Source organism: Oncorhynchus masou, chromosome 6 (genome assembly GCF_036934945.1).
Source record: "Oncorhynchus masou masou isolate Uvic2021 chromosome 6, UVic_Omas_1.1, whole genome shotgun sequence".
NCBI classification, from domain to species: domain Eukaryota; kingdom Metazoa; phylum Chordata; class Actinopteri; order Salmoniformes; family Salmonidae; genus Oncorhynchus; species Oncorhynchus masou.
The window spans coordinates 82,956,155-82,976,296 of record NC_088217.1 but is presented as its reverse complement, the minus strand read 5'-3'; the positions used below and the strand labels follow the sequence as shown (position 1 = coordinate 82,976,296).

General features: G+C 45.0%; 1 protein-coding gene across 4 annotated transcripts in view; it reads right to left on the bottom strand.

Moving 5' to 3' along the window:
- Positions 1–9,731, bottom strand: part of LOC135542804 (BCL-6 corepressor-like) — a 126,983-nt gene extending 117,252 nt beyond the window's left edge. For all 4 annotated transcript variants that reach the window (XR_010456136.1, XM_064970023.1, XM_064970024.1 and 1 more), the window contains exon 1: positions 9,031–9,731. The gene's annotated coding sequence lies outside the window, so the exon portion shown is untranslated. The remainder of the gene's footprint in view (positions 1–9,030) is intronic.
- Between the last annotated feature and the right edge of the window lie 10,411 nt (positions 9,732–20,142).

Here is a 20,142-nt window from a genome sequence, read left to right as displayed (position 1 = left end):
AGTCAACAGCAATACACACACAGAGTACCAGTCAGTAGCAATACACACACAGAGTACCAGTCAGTAGCAAAACACACACAGAGTACCAGTCAACAGCAAAACACACACAGAGTACCAGTCAACAGCAATACACACACAGAGTACCAGTCAGTAGCAAAACACACACAGAGTACCAGTCAGTAGCAAAACACACACAGAGCACCAGTCAACAGCAATACACACACAGAGTACCAGTCAACAGCAATACACACACAGAGTACCAGTCAGTAGCAAAACACACACAGAGTACCAGTCAACAGCAATACACACACAGAGTACCAGTCAGTAGCAATACACACACAGAGTACCAGTCAGTAGCAAAACACACACAGAGTACCAGTCAACAGCAATACACACACAGAGTACCAGTCAACAGCAATACACACACAGAGTACCAGTCAGTAGCAATACACACACAGAGTACCAGTCAACAGCAATACACACACAGAGTACCAGTCAACAGCAATACACACACAGAGTACCAGTCAGTAGCAAAACACACACAGAGTACCAGTCAGTAGCAATACACACACAGAGTACCAGTCAGTAGCAAAACACACACAGAGTACCAGTCAACAGCAATACACACACAGAGTACCAGTCAACAGCAATACACACACAGAGTACCAGTCAACAGCAATACACACACAGAGTACCAGTCAGTAGCAATACACACACAGAGTACCAGTCAACAGCAATACACACACAGAGTACCAGTCAACAGCAATACACACACAGAGTACCAGTCAACAGCAATACACACACAGAGTACCAGTCAACAGCAATACACACACAGAGTACCAGTCAGCAGCAATACACACACAGAGTACCAGTCAGTAGCAATACACACACAGAGTACCAGTCAGTAGCAATACACACACAGAGTACCAGTCAACAGCAATACACACACAGAGTACCAGTCAGTAGCAATACACACACAGAGTACCAGTCAGTAGCAATACACACACAGAGTACCAGTCAGTAGCAATACACACACAGAGTACCAGTCAGTAGCAATACACACACAGAGTACCAGTCAGTAGCAATACACACACAGAGTACCAGTCAACAGCAATACACACACAGAATACCAGTCAGTAGCAATACACACACAGAGTACCAGTCAGTAGCAATACACACACAGAGTACCAGTCAGTAGCAATACACACACAGAGTACCAGTCAGTAGCAATACACACACAGAGTACCAGTCAGTAGCAATACACACACAGAGTACCAGTCAGTAGCAATACACACACAGAGTACCAGTTAGTAGCAATACACACACAGAGTACCAGTCAGTAGCACTATATATGAATGCCATTTAGCAGATGCTTTCATTCAAAGCGACTTAAAAAAAAATGTATTTAACCTTTATTTAACTAGGCAAGTCGATTAAGAACAAATTCTTATTTACAGTGACGGCCTACCCCGGACAATGCTGGGCCAATTGTGAGCCGTCCAATGGGACTCCCAACTGAGCTACAGAGAACCATGGTCGACCAACTGAGCCACAGAGGACCATGCTGGACCGACTGAGCTACAGAGGACCATGCTGGACCGACTGAGCTACAGAGGACCATGCTGGACCGACTGAGCTACAGAGGACCATGCTGGACCAACTGAGCCACAGAGGACCATGCTGGACCGACTGAGCTACAGAGGACCATGCTGGACCGACTGAGCTACAGAGGACCATGCTGGACCGACTGAGCTACAGAGGACCAAGCTGGACCGACTGAGCTACAGAGGACCATGCTGGACCGACTGAGCTACAGAGGACCATGCTGGACCGACTGAGCTACAGAGGACCGTGCTGGACCGACTGAACTACACAGGACCGTGCTGGACACACTGAGCTACAGAGGACCATGCTGGACCGACTGAGCTACAGAGGACCATGCTGGACCGACTGAGCTACAGAGGACCATGCTGGACCGACTGAGCTACAGAGGACCATGCTGGACCGACTGAGCTACAGAGGACCATGCTGGACCGACTGAGCTACAGATGACCATGCTGGACCAACTGAGCTACAGAGGACCATGCTGGATCAACTGAACTACACAGGACCGTGCTGGACACACTGAGCTACAGAGGACCATGCTGGACCGACTGAGCTACAGAGGACCATGCTGGACCGACTGAGCTACAGAGGACCATGCTGGACCGACTGAGCTACAGAGGACCATGCTGGACCGACTGAGCTACAGAGGACCATGCTGGATCAACTGAACTACACAGGACCGTGCTGGACACACTGAACTACACAGGACCGTGCTGGACCAACTGAACTACACAGGACCATGCTGGACCAACTGAACTACACAGGACCATGCTGGACCTACTGAGCTACATAGGAACATAGAATACGAATACCTGTCTTTTGAACAAAATACATTATAATGTAGTGTAATAACAGTCCTATTAGCCATTAGCACATTCATCAAATTGATACACTCTGGACCTCAGATCACACACAATGTAGGACCATGCCTGGCCAATTCCAATGGTCTCACTTCACTCCTACAACCAAATCCCTCACCTATTCCCTATAGACATCACATTCACTGCAACCATTAAATCATTTCCAGTTCTGCTCAAGGAGGAGTCTATAGAGAGTGGAACAACAGTTCAGTCACGTTCTCCACATTCATTCTCCACACCCTCCATGACCCTAGCATTCAGTCAGCCGACAGGGAGGAGGAGAGGGCGGGAGGGAGTGGAGAGATAAACCCATTTCGTACACCCCTCCCCTTGCCCAGGATAAACAAACTCCACTCTCTATCAACGGCATGTGCTGTTGAATAGGCAGAAGGAGACTTGCTTATTTCTAGAGCGAAAACAGGGTTTTATTGTTTATTGTTCTGATTCACAGAACTGCTTTCCATAGGCTACGGAGAAAACCTATTCGTCAGACCAGGGGTGTCATGTACACCAAAAATCTGAGGGGGAACAAAGTACATGAGGATGGCTGGGGGGGTGGTCCAGAGGGGGACTAGCCCGTGTCTGTAAATTGGTTAATTCTACATTTTTCAAACACCTAGAATGAATCATATATATATATATATGTGTGTTTTTTATTTTTTTATACACACACACTAACGGTCAAAAGTTTGGACACCTACTCATTCAAGGCTTTCTTTATTTTTTACTATTTTCTACATTGTAGAATAATAGTGAAGATATCAAAACTATGAAATAACACACATGGAATCATGTAGTAAACAAAAAAATGGTTAAACAAATCAAAATATATTTTAGATTTTAGATTCTTTCTAAGTAGCCAATCTGTCTTGACGACAGCTTTGCATTCTCTCAACCAGCTTCACGAGGTAGTCACCTGGAATGCATTTCAATTAACAGGTATGCCTTATTAAAAGTTAATTTGTGGAATTTATTTCCTTCTTAATGCATTGGAACCAATTAGTGGTGTTGTGACAAGGTAGGGGTGGTACACAGAAGATAGCCCTATTTGGTAAAAGAGCAAGTCCATATTACAGCTCAAATAAGCAAAGAGAAATGACAGTCCATCGTTACTTTATTAAGGCATGAAGGTCAGTCAATGCGGAAACTGTCAAGAACGTAGAAAGTTTCTTCAAGTGCAGTCGCAAAAACCATCAAGTATTATGATGTAACTGGCACTCATGAGGAACGCTAAAGGAAAGGAAGACGCAGAGTTACCTCTGCTGCAGAGGATAAGTTCATTAGAGTTACCAGCCTCTGAAATTGCCACCCCAAAAAAATGCTTCACAGAGTTCGAGTAACAGACATCTCAACATCAACTGTTCAGAGGAGATTGCGTGAACCAGGACTTCATGATCACATTTCTGCAAAGAAACCACAACTAAAGGACACCAGTAAGAAGAAGAGATTTGCTTGGGCCAAGAAACATGAGCAATGGACATTAGACCGGTGGAAATCTGTTCTTTGGTCTGGAGTCCAAATTTGAGATTTTTGGTTGCAACCGCCATGTCTTTGTGAGACACAGAGTAGGTGAACGGATGATCTCTGCATTTGTAGTTCCCACCGTGAAGCATGGAGGAGGAGGTGTGTTGGTGTGGGGATGCTTTGCTGGTGACACTGTCATTGATTTATTTAGAATTCAAGGCAAACTTAACCAGCATGTCTACTACAGCATTCTGCAGCGATACGCCATCCCATCAGGTTTGTGCTTAGTGGGGCAAGACAATGACCCCACACACCTCCAGGCTGTGTAATGGCTATTTGACCAAGAAGGAGAGTGATGGAGTGCTGCATCAGATGGCCTCGCCTCCACAATCACCCAACCTCAACACAATTGAGATGATTTGGGATGAGTTGGACTGCAGAGTGAAGGAAAAGAAGCCAACAGCTCAGCATATGTGGGAACTCCTTCAAGACTGTTGAAAAGAAAAAGCATTCCAGGTGAAGCTGGTTGAGAGAATGCCAAGATTGTGCAAAGCAGTCATCAAGGCAAAGGGTGGGTACTTTGAAGAATCTCAAAAACAAAATATATTTTGATTTGTTCAACACTTTTTTGGTTACTACATTATTCCATATGTGTTATTTCATAGTGTTGGTGTCTTCACATTTATTCTACAATGTAGAAAACAGTACAAATTAAGAAAAACCCTTGAATGAGTACTTTTGATGGGCACTGTATATATAAAAAAGCTCAAGAGGTATGGTTAGATATGCACTATATATATATAGTGCATATCTAACCATATCTAACCATACCTCTTGAGCTTTTTTTACAGAAAATGAAGCGGGCCCTATTATTGGTCTGACACAAATGGCCAGAAATGAACTCATGTTTTTCTTATTTAATCCAGTTAAAATGCAAAGTGCCAGCTGAGCCATTTGTTGTTTTGGCCTTGCTTCCCTTTATCTTTCACATTTGGAGTCCCTCCCCCCTATCTCTATTTTGGCTCCAACTCTCATGACGCTTGGATGCCGTAGCAGCGCCCCAGACAAAGCAGCCTGTAGTCTGGTTTTGTTTCGTGCGACTCGCCCCAGCAGCAGCCTGCCTGTGCTCCTTAACCGCAGATATTTGATAAGCCTGTTACGAAACAACTTCCCCCCTTCGTCACACAGAACAGAGGTCTCTCGTGCAATGTTCTTTCGCGAAGAGGTTCGCAGCCAAGGGAATTGTTCCACTCACTCACCGCAATGTGAGACAGGCAATTCGTCATTAATCTGTAATTTGTCCCTCTGTCTACATTCATTTACATTTCAATATAACATTTATATTTGTGACATTGGCCAATGCACATATTTGTGTGATTGTCTAGGCATACTGCATTATGGCAATATAATATAATATTTATTAACATAATCATTAACAGAATTGAATTCATTAATAAAATTACTAAATAAAATGGATTAGTTGTATTCCGATTGATTAATCATTTTCAGGGAAACGAGCGTGTCCAGACTTCAGATTACAACCATGGATGCGTTGGGCGCGCCATTATTCGAACGGATAAAACCTTGCTGGTCAGAAAAACAAGTCCCCTTATGCGCAATAATTTAATGGTCGTGTTATTTCGTTTCCTGTAGGCAATTCAATGTGAAACCAAACCATTGCGCTCTCCCTCACTCCTTCTGGAGGTTTACGGCTTAGTTTGTTGGTGCATAAAACCAATCCAAAATAATACGGCCCTAAGCCTACCCAAAAAGTAGTTCAAAGGGTTTTACTTAATTTTACAGTTTGTATTGTGTTTTATTGCATCAGGGGATCAGCCTACACAGACACGTTTTGACAATGACAGTGTCAGGATTTAGGAAACAAGGCAACACCCCTGGCGGCGGGCATGGTGGTGGTTTTACAATGTGGATTCGCCAAACAAATGAATCAATAACGTAGACATGTAGGCTAGACATTATCCAACGACCTAGGATATGTGTAGGTTATAGGCCTAGTATAAGACGAGCACCCAACAGATATCATGCGACCTGTACGACATGCCGTCTAATTGCACCGTTTATATTACAGAATCACAGACGTGTCATTCAAAGCACGGCGTGACAAATTCACAAAATCAATGGGTGGCAAGCAGAAATAGCCAGCCAAACACCACGAAGGTGTCCCTCAAATGACCTAAAACGTGGCTGCTCCAATTCGACGGGCCCCGGGTTCCATTTAAATAAAATATGTTCCCCTAGTGCAAGGTACCTCGGGGCTGTTATCCTTTCTACTTTGGTGCATTCTGGCTGCTGGTGAGAACGTCGCGTAAAGAAAACAATGTGTGGGCGTCAGGAGGCGTCCTTTTACGAGAGAGCGCAGAGAACCGTGCACACAGAGCTCCTGCTGCGGCACAAAGGCGCTCTGAAGCGGAGAGAAGAGCTCTCCTGTTTCCGGACCGCAGTCCCAGGGGAGACTCACCTTGTAGAGGAAAAGCTTCAATCAAACTGTGACATCTCCAGCGGGAGTCAACTAAGCAATTCTCTCTCTACAGCTCACTGCAGTGCCGTGGGTTTATTTTCCTTCACAGTGATTGTGTCAAACTCGGGAAAATAGCGGACCTATATCCTATTAATAAATTCGGCATATGTTAAAAGTAGCCTATAGGCCTACTGTCAGAGAAAGGCCTCATTTAGGCCTACATGAACCAGCTAATATTGTGACAGCAGAAAAAGCTTGACAACTGTGAGTCAATCACGCTTATCGTTGATGCCTTATTACTCTTCCCATTGTTCAAAAGAAAAAGCCTAAATAAATGTTTATCTGACACCGAATGTTCTCGGCGGTTGGCCAACGACTTACTATTTCCATATCACATTTCAAGCTGGTGGCTGAAGGAAAAAATATCCTCAAAACCACCGTCTCTCTGGACACGACTCGTCTGTCTGCCTGCGTTGAGTGCACAAAGGCTCCAGCAGACCGAGATGGCTGCGCTAAGAATAAACAACCCGGGTTGACAGAATGGGGGGCGTAGGCCTTCACCAAATACATGCAGAATGCGAGTAGGGAGTACTCTTCTCAGATAAATCATTTTAAAAGTATGATTTTGACAATACCAATTGGTTAGTCAAGCTGTTTAATCCGTCCTTGTGTCCTGAAATCTGTTATTTGAACATAACGGGTCTACAGGTACTTGCGTAACTGTTGTAATGGATGTCTTTCAAGACGTATCCAAGTTGTAGGCCTAATTGTTCGTATGTGACAGCATTCATTAGATTCGACTGTCATATGAAATATGCCTGGATAGTTGTCAACAGCATGATAGCCTTCATTTATGCCAAATGCAAATGCAATGCGGGTAAATTGCGCTCTCATAGCCCCATACCAAGTTGGTTAAATTGAAATATAAACAATAAACATTCCTAGTCTTGAAATGCAATCAGTTTGAAATTGGTACTTCAGTAGGCCTATAAAAGGACAATATTTTGTGAATAATCTCTGTGACAATGGGCCTACTAAACTAACCCCTCGGCATTAATGCCACATTCAGCCTTCCGTTAGGCTACCAAGTATTCGGGATTAATTTATGGTAGCAAAGTAGGAAACATGAAACAAATTCCAGATAACTTTAGTGAAATAAACAGCCTAGGCCTGTATTCTTTTCCTATGAGCCTAAAGCGCTGTAAGTTGCTTCTCCACTGTGTTTTTTTATTTTTATTTTACTAGGCAAGTCAGTTAAGAACAAAATCTTATTTTCAATGACGGCCTAGGAACAGTGGGTTAACTGCCTGTTCAGGGGCAGAACGATAGATTTGTACCTTGTCAGGTCGGGGAATTTAACTTGCAACCTTCCGGTTACTAGTCCAACGCTCTATCCACTAGGCTACCCTGCCGCCCCTGTTCGCTCTGTTCTTGGAGTAAAAGTTTAAAAACACAAATTGAGGCGTTAATGAGTCCAAAAACACTGCACTCCGTTGCTGCGTCTGCGCTTGCTTGTGTCTAGTACTGTATATGGAACGAGTCGAATTCCGTAGCGCAGCCTGTGACCAGAGTCATTTCCCGTCCCCGGGGCGAGGACTTCAGTTCGGACTCGTTTCAATTAAGGCGACAGAACACGTCAAGTTGCCAACTTGACAAGATTATATAGTGTACAAGATTACATACCTTGCATCATCCAATGTGGGACAGAAACCTTATACACGTTTACATTATCCTGCAGGACACCTATACCCGTCTGTCTCAATCACCGAGCCCGTTATAACAATTCATTTAAAGCCTGATTGCCGCATTCTATCCATGAAGTCGTTCATGAATGGAAAACCATACAGCCCACCACATCATCATCCACTCGCTGAAATGCGCAGTGAAATTACACAGATGACCTCCACAAGCGTTTATCTGCAATGTCGTTCCACAATGTATATGGGATGGTGTCAAAAATGGGCGAGGCACTAAATTAAGACGGAATCTTTATTTTTATATATAGAAAACGCCTATAGGCCGATTCCCACAGAGACTCAATGAAAGTGTTTATGCCAGGCCATTAATTTGAAACATGAGAATTAGATTAGCCTACATCGAAATCACACACGAGCTACACGCTATTTTTTTGTTGTTGACATTTTCCTTTACATTTAGCTGACTGACTGAAAAAAAGGTTAACTGGAAAGTCCCGTGACAACGTTGGATCTCTCATTATGACGTACTAAGAGTTTGGATGAACGATAAACCATGTAGGCTTAATCAACACTAATGAATACATTTCCGTTACCAAACCATCCAATATCATACCATCAATAGGCTACAATCTTTCTATAGAAACGGGTGTAGGGCTAGACTAGGTTTATACAAAGCCTATGTGAAACATGAATTCTACTAGGTTAACACATATCTCTCAGTACACCAAAACATTGACAAGCAACTAAATATTCCACTTAAATACGCAGTTCTTTGTAGAAGCCCTTATCAGATGGCCAAGTCTCCATATAGTCCGAGCGACGCCGAACAAGATCGAGTCTTCAGACTGGAGCAAGACAGAAAAGCAAACTAAACATGGAAAGGAAAACAAAGGCACAAACGTTCACAAAAATGATCTTAGCCTACCTGATAGAAATTCCAGAATAATTTCTCTAAATTATATTGTCCTTGGCCAAAACGCAAAATGTCGAGTTGGAACTTTTTTGGCCGTGTTCTCTAGGCTCCACGAGTCAGTCAAAACGACCCAACGAGTGTTCGTCCGTCGGGGGTTAATATCACTTTTGTAATTTAACTTTACAGCAAATAGGGGTGACAATGTTGTGCTTGTTAAATGACATGTAGGTAAGATTAGACTACGAAAACATCCTTAGTCTTTATACATTTCCAGTTGGTAAAAATCCGGGAATGACGAGTCGGCGACAATGAACGAACAGATCCACGGAGTCGCAGTGCTCCCAGTAAATATATCCATTAGTAAAAATACACCAAGTGAATCGTTGTCGTGAATGTTTCAAGGAGCACAGGTGGCAACAACGGTCGTAAGTCTCAATAAACAATAAACTAATTCAGTCTGGTTATGCATTGCAGCGCCATGTTGAGCTCGCCATACAGCACACACGCCACCTCAAAAATATGGCGAGAATTTCCGTTTTCAACAAATAAAGAATGCTAACAGTGCCCATTGTCTTCAGTGAGAGGCTAGGGTGTTTCTGTCAATGTTCCCATTAGTTTTTATTTCGTCCTAGTTTTACTGTTCCGTTTTCTTCCGTATGGCACCATTCAGAGCACTCACAACTACCGCCTCCAGACGTACAGCGGAGAATGAGTGCCTGCGCCTCGGTTCCAGTCACAGACTCTACCCAGAAGGCCAATCGGGGAACCGCAATTACCATAAACCTCCAGCACGCTTCGCTCCACCAGCGCTCTCTACAGCGAAAACAAAGGGAGGGAGGAGGGAGAGCGAAGGAGACCGCCAGCGAGCGAGCGAGATATTGAAGGTAAATAGGTTACTGTGTATATTTGTTTTTTTTCTTCCTGGGCAATAGATTATGCTATATGCCTACATGTATTTTTTTGCTCAGTGTTGGGTATGGCATATTGTCAAGTCTATGTCCCATTCCAGGTATATATAATATTATAACATTTTCTAACCCAATTATATTGTATCATTTGTATACTTCTACTTTGAAGAAAGCAACAAACAGAAGACTTCATTCTCGAATTGACCCTCCACTCTTAGAAAAAAAGTTCTGGATAGAACCAAAAAGGGCTCTATGCTTGCTTCATATATGGCACCTCTTATGGTTCTATATAGAACCCGAAATTGGTTCCATATAGAACAGTATATGAAACCCAATGGTTCTATATTACCCAATTTTGGTTCAGGAAGAAGAACCCTACAAAGGGGTTTTATATAGAACCTTTAGGAGTGCCTTATATGAAACAAGAAATATAACCCTTTTTGGTTCAATCCAGAACCTTTTTTTTTCTAAGTGTGTAGGATAAATTCGAGAATGAAGTCTTCTGTTTGTTGCTTTCTTCAAAGTAGAAGTATACAAATGATACAGTATAATTGGGATAGAAAATGTTATAATATTATCTATCCCCGGAATCATTGGGACATAGACTGGACAATATACCATACCCAACACTGACAGCAAAACATGTATTTAGACATATAGCATAATCTATTGCCCAGGTCTATAACCACAGATCTAGGATCACCTGACCCCAAATCAATCCTAAATCTAAGGAATAGAATAGAATGGAATATAATGGAAACAGACTAGAGAGATATACAATACTTGGCGCTGTATCATGAGAAAAACTACCAATTTCGTTTAAAACTGTGCAAAAGGAAGCATCATAATAGCTCAAACCGGGTCCGCGTATTAATGACAGACAACTCTCCCCCGACAGTCCCATGGGAACTAACCCGTGGGGTTATGCCGCTTCATTGCGCTCTGCACCGCGGTGGATTTCACATGAGCACGATGAATGCACACACAGTAAAGGCATTACATGCGATCGATACGCAGTGGTGAAACGGTTGTTGAATAGATAACGGTTCCTTTCTAAAGGGATTTCTATAAAACCGTTTTTTCTACCGCCACATAGGCCTAACTAACAATTACTTTCAACCGAATATGAGGCAACATTGCAATTAGTTGGCCTATAAAGTTAGATCCAAACCTGTCAAATGCTATTAGATTAAATTGTTGACTATAATGAAGTACCTGGAGATTGGACATGTTTAATTTATTCTGAGAATGTACACACAGATGATGAGATTGGCGCGATCCGCGAAGGGGGTGTGTTGAAAAAAGGGGCGAGGAAACAAAGTTGGCAAAGCCCTTGTCAGCAATATTCAGCATCAAAGCCAAACTTGCTATTGACAGTGAGTGTATTTGTCGATTTCTGGTGAACATGCCCTCTGGACCTTTTATGGCACATAGGCTACAGGTCTGGAACTATATGGCACAGTCAGTGCGCTCGACACACAGGCCTGTGGTCGCTTGCTCAAGTTCCATTAAAGCTGTTTCCCCTCAGGTACTGTAGGTTTAGGCCTATGGGCTTTATAAATCACGCCAGAAAAACGGTGGGGTAATGGGGTGTGTTGCTTTTACATACTAAGGCGAGGCTGTGTATCTTATTTGTCAGCGCATTTGTATTGGCCTACGCATTAAGATTCGTGCGTCATTTTCCTAATTGTTTGTGTCAGACGCTTGTTGATTATTTCCATTCAACACCTAATGAAGGAACAATGACCTGTAGGCTCTCCGTGTATTTAGCCCTGGTTACATGTAGGCCTACATGTGTGAGCGCTGTCAAAATGGAATATTCCTTTTATATCAGCTGGTGCTCCCTAAAACACTGAGATGACACTGGACCAACATCAAGCGCATGGTAGTGGTAATGCGGGTTGGCACTTCGAGACAGATGGACGCCTTGCAATGGAAAACCGGTCGCAACCCAACACCAGGTTCAAGCGAGCCCGTAATGGTGCAAACCATCTGTGATGGTGCATTACTGCCACCGCCTGGACAGTTGTGTTCATTAAGATTTGGCACACGAAGAAAATAGCGCAACACCTTAGTCTTTTACCCGTGTAGTGGCACTGTTCTTACACCGTATCAACATTGTATTAACACTTGCCCCCAATCCCCCCTTCCCCAAAACACGTGTAAATATTGGACTATAAAGTGTGCCTTCCTCTATTATACTTATGCTACGATGTTTATTCTATTCAACTGAGCCATTTACTGCATGCTGCTATTCTTGTATTTTCTTATTTCTTATTGTTTTGCATTGTCGAGAAGGAACCTGCAAGTAATCATTTCATTGGACAGTGTATACTATGTGTATCCGTACACAAGTCTAATACAACTTGAAACAGGTGGCCTAACTGGCCACTTATTCATAAAGTGTCTTGGTGCTGATCTATGATCCGTTTGAGCTTTTTGGATGATAATGAACAAGATCACATGGACAGGGAGGACCTGATCCTAGATCAGCACTCCTGCTCTGAGATGCTTTATGAATATGGCCCCTGGAGAGCAGTGGAAAGGGAGAACCCCCAAAGACCCAAGACAGTGACTGAGGGGAAGATGTCACAGGGGGGTATTTGGAAGAAGCCCAGTAGTGTCCCTGTAGATAGAGCCATTTTCCTGGTACATAGAAACTAGTCTGAAACCTATCACTAGGCAACACGATGGTGTGGTATAAATGAAGGACTCTTTTGGCATAGAGGAAATACGTAGTTCCTCTTTGCCAAAAACGTCCATAGTTGAAACCAGACCCTAGTCACTGTGTTGCAGAGGGTCGGTTTCTAAGACTATGTAGACCCCATAGCACCAGGCAGTGTCACACTTTACCCTGCCATACCACTGGGTAACTGAAGTGTCATCAAGGACAGACCATTTGTTAATATGAGGGTGGGTGTCAATTCCATTTTAATTCCAGGCAATTCAGAAAGTAAACCAAATTCCAATTCCAAATTTTCCTCATTGAAAAGCATAGGAGATAATTGGAATTTCAGTGCACTTCCTGAATTGACTGGAATTGAAATGGTATTGAAACCCTGGTGAATATTGTGTTAATGGTCCAAAAGCTACGGCCAAATCATTCTGCATGATTTACTCTACACATCCAATAGTGTTTATATCTACATGGTAGGCCTGTGTTTCTTTGAGTTTAAGACCAATGCTGATAGGAAATCGTTTATTATGCAAGTGTATTGCAACAGACAACCTCTTGCCAGACAAATTCTTTCACAAGCATCACTGGAACAAATACTGTTATAAAACCACAGCCTGTGACCATTTACATGAGCTGTTTGTGTGGTGGTGTGGTGTGTTACTTTCCACTGTGTAATATCTTTCTGACAACTGCTACTCTACTTTACCTTCAACTGTGTGGGTCATGAGTCATACCTTTATTTTGTTCCTGTGATCTTCACTGCAATTTCCTTGAACATTTCCACAGAAGTCACAGCTTTAGAACAAAAAGGAAGTTAAGCAGCTGATTACTGTAATCATGACATTTTACCAGAAGATAGTTACACTAGTGGATTGACCATTCATGAATACAATAACACATTAGTCCAGTGTTTCCCAAACTCGGGACCCCAAGGGGTGTGTGCATGTTTCGGTTTTTGCCCTAACACTGCACAGCTGATTCAAATGATCAAATATTGATAATTAGTTTATTATTTGAATCCGCTGTGTAGTGCTAGGTCAAAAACCGAAACGTGCACCCTTTGGGGTCCAGAGGACCGAGTTTGGGAAACACTGCAGTAGACCTACATCATGCATATATTTTAGTGCAAATAAATGTCAAAGTAGGGGGAAATAAAGAAACACATATTTATTAGTTACTGACTAGCTGTCACGCCCTGGCCATAGTTTACTTTGTATGTTTCTATGTTTTTATTGGTCAGGGTGTGATCTGAGTGGGCATTCTATGTTGGATGTCTTGTTTGTCTATTTCTGTGTTTGGCCTGATATGGTTCTCAATCAGGGGCAGGTGTTAGTCATTGTCTCTGATTGGGAACCATATTTAGGTAGTCTGGGTTTCACTGTGTGTTTGTGGGTGATTGTTCCTGTCTCTGTGTTTTGCACCAGATAGGGCTGTTTTCGGTTTTCGTACGTTTGTTATTTTGTTAATTTAATCGTGTAAAGTTTCCTTATTAAATAAAATGAATTACAACTACGCTGCATTTTGTTCCGCTCCTCCTTCCCACAACGAAAGCCGTGACAGAATCACACACCACAACAGGACCAAGTGGCGTGGTAACAGGCAAAAGCAACAGCAGGAGCAAGAAAAGAAGGAATGGACATGGGAGGTCGAATTAGATGGAGAAGGACCCTGGGCTCAGCCTGGAGAATATCGCCGCCCCAAGGCAGAACTGGAGGCGAAGAAAGAGGAGAGGCGCCGGTATGAGGAGGCAGCACGGCGAAGCGGATGGAAGCCCGAGAGTCAGCCCCAAAAATTTCTTGGGGGGGGGGGGCTCAGGGAGAGTGTGGCTGAGTCAGGAGTCAGACCTGAGCCCACTCTCCCTGTTTATCGTGAGGAGCCAAGGAGGATACAAAACCAGAGCCGGTGTTGGAGGTGAGCGAAACAAAGGCTGTGAAGGAGTTAATGGGGAAATTGGAGGAGAGAGTAATGAGGGAGTTGCTGTGTTGGTGCTTTAAATATGGAATTCGCCCGACGGAGCGTGTCGGGGATTTGATGGCACCTGGGTCAGCGCTCCATACTCGTCCTGAGGTGCGTGCTAGTCGGCTGGTGAAGTTGGTGCCAGCCTCACGCACCAGGCCTCCTGTGCACCTCCCTAGCCTTGCATGTCCTGTGCCAGCACTGCTCTCAAGATCTCCAGTACGCCTTCACGGTCTAGCCCATCCTGTGCCACCTCCACACACCAGCCCTCCGATGGCAGCTCCCCGCACCAGGCTTCCTGTGCGTGTCCTCGGCCCAGTACCACCAGTGCCAGCACCACTCATCAGGCCTACAGTGCGCCTCGCCTCTCCAGCGCTGCCGGAGCCTTCCTCCTCTCAATGCGCTGCCGGAGTCTCCTGCCTGTTCAGCGCAGCCAGAGCCTTCGTCCACTCCTGCGCTGCTGGAGTCTCCCGCCTGTTTAGCGCTGCCAGAGCCTTCCGCCACTACAGCGTTGCCGGAGTCTTCCGCCACTACAGCGTTGCCGGAGTCTTCCGCCACTACAGCGTTGCCGGAGTCTCCTGCCTGTTTAGCGCAGCCAGAGCTGCCAGCCTGCATGGAGCTGCCAGTCTGCATGAAGCAGCCAGAGCTGCCAGTCTGCATGAAGCAGCCAGAGCTGCCAGTCTGCATGGAGCAGCCAGAGCTGTCAGTCTGCATGGAGCAGCCAGAGCTATCAGTCTGCATGGAGCAGCCAGAGCTGCCAGTCTGCATGGAGCAGCCGGAGATGCCAGTCTGCATGGAGCTGCCAGTCTGCAAGGAGCTGCCAGTCTGCAAGGAGCTGCCAGTCTGCATGGAGCAACCAGAGCTGCCAGTCTGCATGGAGCAACCAGAGCTGCCAGTCTGCATGGAGCAGCCAGAGATGCCAGTCTGCAAGAAGCAGCCAGAGCCGCCAGTCAGCGTGGAGCAGCCAGAGCCGCCAGTCAGCGTGGAGCAGCCAGAGCCGCCAGTCAGCGTGGAGCAGCCAGAGCCGCCAGTCAGCGTGGAGCAGCCAGAGCCGCCAGTCAGCGTGGAGCAGCCAGAGCCGCCAGTCAGCGAGGAGCAGCCAGAGCCGCCAGTCAGCGTGGAGCAGCCAGAGCCGCCAGCCAGACTCTTCTAGATCTGCCAGTCAACCAGACTCTTCCAGATTTGCCAGTCAGCCAGACACTTCCAGATTTGCCAGTCAGCCAGACTCTTCCAGATCTGCCAGTCAGCCAGACTCTTCCAGATCTGCCAGTCAGCCAGACTCTTCCAGATCTGCCAGTCAGCCAGACTCTTCCAGATCTGCCAGTCAGCCAGACTCTTCCAGATCTGCCAGTCAGCCAGACTCTTCCAGATCTGCCAGTCAGCCAGACTCTTCCAGATCTGCCAGTCAGCCAGACTCTTCCAGATCTGCCAGTCAGCCAGACTCTTCCAGATCTGCCAGTCAGCCAGACTCTTCCAGATCTGCCAGTCAGCCAGACTCTTCCAGATCCGCCAGTCAGCCAGATTCTTCCAGATTCTTCCAGATCCGCCAGTCAGCCAGGATCTGCCAGAGCCTTCCTGCTCTCCTGCGCTGCAGTCTCCCGCCTGTCCGGCGCTGCTGCCGGGGTCTCCCGCCTGTCCGGCGCTGCTGCCGGGTTCTCCCGCCTGTCCGGCGCTGCTGCCGGAGTCTGAAGAGCCCCTCTGTCCCGAGCTGCCCCTCTGTCCCGAGCTGCCCCTCTGTCCCGAGCTGCCCCTCTGTCCCGAGCTGCCCCTCTGTCCCGTGTTGTTAAGTAGGGTTGCCGTGGCTGGGAGAGCACGGAAGCGGACAAGGTGGGGGAAGACTGCGGTGAAGTGGGGGCCACGTCCAGCACCAGAGCCGCCACCGCGGACAGATGCCCACCCAGACCCTCCCCGATAGGTTCAGGTTTTGCGGCCGGAGTCCGCACCTTGGGGGGGTACTGTCACGCCCTGGCCATAGTTTACTTTGTATGTTTCTATGTTTTAATTGGTCAGGGTGTGATCTGAGTGGGCATTCTATGTTGGATGTCTTGTTTGTCTATTTCTGTGTTTGGCCTGATATGGTTCTCAATCGGGGGCAGGTGTTTGTCATTGTCTCTGATTGGGAACCATATTTAGGTAGTCTGGGTTTCACTGTGTGTTTGTGGGTGATTGTTCCTGTCTCTGTGTTTGCACCAGATAGGGCTGTTTTCGGTTTTCGTATGTTTGTTATTTTGTTAATTTAATCGTATATAGTTTCCTTATTAAATAAAATGAATCACAACTACGCTGCACTTTGGTCCGCTCCTCCTTCCCACAACGAAAGCCGTGACACTAGCGGTAGAAAGGGGTGATAGGATACAGGCATATTCACAACAGTATTTTAGTCATTGTTCACTAACATTGTCACAAGACAAGAAGAATATATCCATTGCAGAAGTTGTTAGTTTGCGCTTGTGGAAGCATGCACTATACTGCAATTGTAGTTATTGATACAAGTTCAGGATGGAATCTTCTTGGTGGTGCTGTGATCTGTGTCACTGATTTCTGTCAAAACCACAATGCAATTAGTCTTTTAAAAAGACCATAGCTCCAGTCAGTTACATCATGATCTATTGTATGGTTTTCAGTATTTTATACTGTTAAGTTTAATCAATTTGTGAGGGAGAATGCTGCAACTGTTCAGGTGGTGTACAACAAGTCTCTTAGCTCTGGTCTGCATCTTGAGGTGGTCTTAGTTTTGAAAGACAGTTTCTGTTCTGATATGCCAAGGCCACGATATGTACTGAAATATACACCAGCAACAGGATATGTCAATATCAACATTGCACAAGCAGCATTGGCTACTCAGCAAACATTTAAATGTTAAACTATTTCAAACTTTTATATTTTGATATTATCTAGTATTTCCAATCACACACCCAGGATCATAACCATCAGAATAACATTCAGAACACTGTAAATGAACAGAAGACAGTTCTCCCATGATGACCTGCAGTTGGAGGTCTGGTTTGGATAGTCTGTGGAAAAAAAGATACATAACCCACAGACAATGTAAAATGTCCTGAGTTATTCTAAACCACATCTACACCTGAAAAACAGTATTTTCCATTATTGGGAACATACCCAAAAGGTAGCTCATATGTAGACCATACATATCTGTACACCATACATATTCATCATTGAATGAAATGTGCACTTACCAGCGGTCATGAGTCTGGTACCATTGCTAAATAGGAGACTCTGGTCTTCTTTCTTTGCACAGTAGAACACGCCACAATCATCTACTGTTACATTCTGTATTAACAATCTATTTCCTGTTAGTAATGAATATTTCTGTCTATAATTCTTATTGTAATAAAAAGCAGCAGGACTCCTACTAGTGAAAGAGTGGAGTATGAACAATGGAGGCTGTGGTTGGTGCTGAATGTACCAGTATGCACTTTCTATGTTAAGAGAAGAGTTTATGGTTGTATTCTGTCCAAGTTCCACCAGTGTCTCTGTCAAGCCATCAGCTCCCCGACAGCATATAAAGAGACCTAGAAACAAACAGGTAATTAAACATTTGACTCCTAAGTTATTAATTGTAGTAACAAAATAATTGTCTTACACAACAAATGTCCCACAAATCTCAGCATTGTCTCAAATTTGTGGTGGTGATTGGGTTGTTGTCCTGCTTGTGTAGCAGTTGCCTGTTGGAGTGTTCTTTGCTGCTGTCCAGACAAAACACAACGTTGTTTTATAGGGTGCTAGAGGTCAGACCAATCATAGGCAAGTCCACTTGACTTTGCCTTATATAGGCATACTCCTTTGTAGGCATGCAATATTTACTATCACAAGTTTGAAATTCAAGTCCTGAATTTAATAGCAATATATTTAATTGACCCCACCACCACCACCACAACCACCACTTTCAAACAGTAGCCATGTCTTGCTTGCCAGTTAACTTTCAACTTCAACTTACATTACTAGTGGATCACCGTACAAGACCCTACAAGTAGTCATAGTACACTTCAACCTGTCTGGTCCGTCATGACATCTCACGTCAGAGTCAGGTCGAGTCAGTGTATGTGTCATTTTGAATATTTAACTTTTTTGATTTACATTGACTGTGTCAAGTGAGAATGTGTATTTAATATGTTTGGAGTAGATTGACCTCAAGAGACACATGCAAGAAGGGGTGTGTTATAATGAGGCTCTGTTGGCTGTCAGGGACAAAGTGGAGTTTTTATTATTTCTTCTGCACTCTTCTGCTCATCCCTCAACCAATTTCAGTGCAGCCGTAATCAACACAACATCTGACAAAAGAGGATGTGGTGATTGGTGTCAACTTGTTACATGACCACATTCTCATTCTGCAGAAAGTCAAAAATTAGGTGTTCGTTTTTCTCTTGCCAATACAGCACTAATGTCAGAGGAAGGCTCAAAACATCACTGGGGCCAAGCTTCCTGCCATCCAGGACCTATATACTAGGAGGTGTCAGAGGAAGTCTCAATACATCACTGGGGCCAAGCTACCTACCATCCAGGTCCTATATACTAGGAGGTGTCAGAGGAAGTCTCAATACATCACTGGGGCCAAGCTACCTGCCATCCAGGTCCTATATACTAGGAGGTGTCAGAGGAAGTCTCAATACATCACTGGGGCCAAGCTACCTACCATCCAGGTCCTATATACTAGGAGGTGTCAGAGGAAGGCTCAAAACATCACTGGGGCCAAGCTTCCTGCCATCCAGGTCCTATATACTAGGCTGTGTCAGAGGAAGTCTCAATACATCACTGGGGCCAAGCTTCCTGCCATCCAGGTCCTATATACTAGGCTGTGTCAGAGGAAGTCTCAATACATCACTGGGGCCAAGCTACCTACCATCCAGGTCCTATATACTAGGAGGTGTCAGAGGAAGTCTCAATACATCACTGGGGCCAAGCTACCTGCCATCCAGGTCCTATATACTAGGAGGTGTCAAAGCAAGGCCCAATAGATCACTGGGGCCAAGCTACCTGCCATCCAGGTCCTATATACTAGGAGGTGTTAGAGGAAGTCTCAATACATCACTGGGGCCAAGCTTCCTGCCATCCAGGACCTATATACTAGGAGGTGTCAGAGGAAGTCTCAATACATCAATGGGGCCAAGCTACCTACCATCCAGGTCCTATATACTAGGAGGTGTCAGAGGAAGGCTCAAAACATCATTGGGGCCAAGCTTCCTGCCATCCAGGTCCTATATACTAGGAGGTGTCAGAGGAAGGCTCAAAACATCATTGGGGCCAAGCTTCCTGCCATCCAGGTCCTATATACTAGGCTGTGTCAGAGGAAGTCTCAATACATCACTGGGGCCAAGCTACCTACCATCCAGGTCCTATATACTAGGAGGTGTCAGAGGAAGGCTCAAAACATCACTGGGGCCAAGCTACCTACCATCCAGGTCATATATACTAGGAGGTGTCAGAGGAAGGCTCAAAACATCACTGGGGCCAAGCTTCCTGCCATCCAGGTCCTATATACTAGGCTGTGTCAGAAGAAGTCTCAAAACATCACTGGGGCCAAGCTACCAAGCTACCTACCATCCAGGACCTATATACTAGGAG